Raw genomic sequence first — 2,436 nt, 5'->3', positions numbered from 1 at the left:
ACCTCCAAGTCAAAGTGCTACAGTACCATACATCCGTTGCTTGAATTTGCCGACAATAGGAGTATGGTAGAATTGACCCAGTCTGAGGCATCGGAAATACTTATATGCGCAATGCGTTTTAAATTTTCTAAATGTCAAAAAAGACACATTCCAAATGGAAACAAATTGGTGTCGGGATTTGACCAATGAATAGGCAACGTTGTGGCGCATATCATGACAAAATTGGTCAACTGCGTATCATGCCAAGGGGTCCCAAGCTCACAGGCATCGAAATGGGCCAAATTTTGGCCTGTAAGCTCGAGAAGATATCCAATCGTGAGATTGGACTTCGGCTCAAACGACCAGAGTCATTATGCGTTCGTACCTGAAGTTCCCAGGCACGTACGGACGAAGATGCGGTCGGGAAGGCGCGTGAAGTTAATGAAGCGTGACATACGCCGCATTCACCGCAACGCAATTTAATCCTACTAAACTTGACAGCAGCGCGAAGCGCCAAGACACTATCGGTGCGGGTGACTGCCCGAACCTGTGCTTAACGTGCTGAAATCAAGCAAGTTCATCAAATACGCGAAGAAGAAGCCGGCGCCGTATCTGGAGCCGCATTAAAAGAAGGCGCGTCGTGATGTCGCTGCAAAGCATATGGCGAAGATGGATTTTTGACGTCAAGTTGTCTTCTCGGACGAAAAGAAGTTCAACTCGGATGGCCCGGATGGGTACCGCGCGTACTGGCGTGACCTCTGTGGTGACGAAAAAAGCTCTCGAAGCGGGTCAGCGGAGGAGAAAGCGTAATGGTTTGGAGTGCTGTGAGCATGTACGGGAAGTCTGATATCGCATTCCTTCAAGGACGACAAAGCTCGGGGAAGTTTTGCAAGGCGCTGGAGACGTACTTGTTTCCCTTTTTGGACGAAGTTCAAGAGTGTCTCGAAGACCAGATTGTTGTGTTCCAACAAGATAATGCATCTATCCACGCTTCCAAGGAGACGAAGAAGTTTCTTGAAGACTCAGGCGTCTTCCTCATGGAATGGCCTAGCATGAGCCCCGATTTGAATGTTATTGACAACGTTTGGGGTATTCTATCCCGTCATGTTTTCGAGGGTGGGCGACAATTTGACAATGTGTCTGATTTGCGGCAAATTGCTTTTTTGTGGAAAATGATAGGTACTGACTACTTGAAGACGTTTGTGGATAGCATGTCTACGCGTTTGGCTCAAGTTGTTTTGAAAAATGGCGGTAGTATCGACAATTAGCGTAGAGCGCAAATATATATTTCGCGAAATATACTCCGCAATTTCTTGTATCATCCCTTTTAAGATACAGTTATCCCTCAACGTTTGCTCGCTTTTCCAATTATAGATTATCCAAGGGACTCATGTGCACAAAACACAAACAAATATCAAATTTTACAGACGACTGGTGAACTGCATCAGTTAAGCAAACGAAAAATTGAATGGCCCGAGGTCAGAGGGAAGACCGCAGATTGGATCGCAAGAAGTATGATTCCTGTATGGGCCCAGCAATTTCGGATGGTTGTTGTCGTGACGTAGCCCCAAGCAGCCACCGACCAATTCATGCCCGTCAGAACGTCGACTGCGTACAAGTTCTTCTGGTCGCTGTCGACAACACTTGTATTGCCTTCAATGACTTCAATGACATGATCCAATTGATGTCGTTTGTAGTGGCGCTTGAACGATGCAATAATGCCGGCGTCCATCGGCTGCAAGACCGCAGTCGTGTTCGGTGGAAGCATCAAGAGACGGACGTTGGTATGGTTGACGTCCAGTGGAGGACTTCCAAAACCGGAGCAAATGCAATTTGGTACACGAGTGGCACAAACTTCAGCGGGTCATTGCATGAATAAAATGACGATTTGAGTTTATGGTTGTCTCCAAAACCGACTGAAAAAGGATGACCACCGGTGGGGGGAATCAATTGGATTGGTTGCTGTGAGCCAATAAACAGGAGAGTTAGAAATGACAGTCACTTCTCCAACACAAGAGATGCCGACTCCATCAAGCAAGAAGACACGAGCAAAAACAACGGCTGGAAAGAGAGGAAAGGGCTAGACTGAACCGGAAGTACAACTCATGCTCGACGTTGTTGAATCTCAACTCCCCTTCGGCCCAAAACAATGGGAAACAGTAGAAGCCATTTACAACAACGCTGTCTCAACGACGGAAGGGTGGGTTCTGCGTGATGTTGAGAGTATTCGTCGGAAGTACAAAACGTTGCGCAGCATTCGCAAGCCGACAGGAGATCCCTTGTGCCCCACAAGCGTGTTCCGGGCCAAACGAATTCAGCAAGCAATTGAGAGTGCCATGGGTGTATGCGATCTCGGATCTGAAATCGACGAATCTTTTGCTGTTGGCGAAGTGGAGCAGGTTGACGAAGCTGGAGAGGACTTCGACGTTGGCGATATACGTGACGACTCAATGCAAA

This window comes from Aphanomyces invadans (genome assembly GCF_000520115.1).
Source record: "Aphanomyces invadans strain NJM9701 unplaced genomic scaffold supercont1.1, whole genome shotgun sequence".
NCBI classification, from domain to species: Eukaryota; Oomycota; class Saprolegniomycetes; order Saprolegniales; family Verrucalvaceae; genus Aphanomyces; species Aphanomyces invadans.
This window is presented reverse-complemented; position numbering follows the sequence as displayed.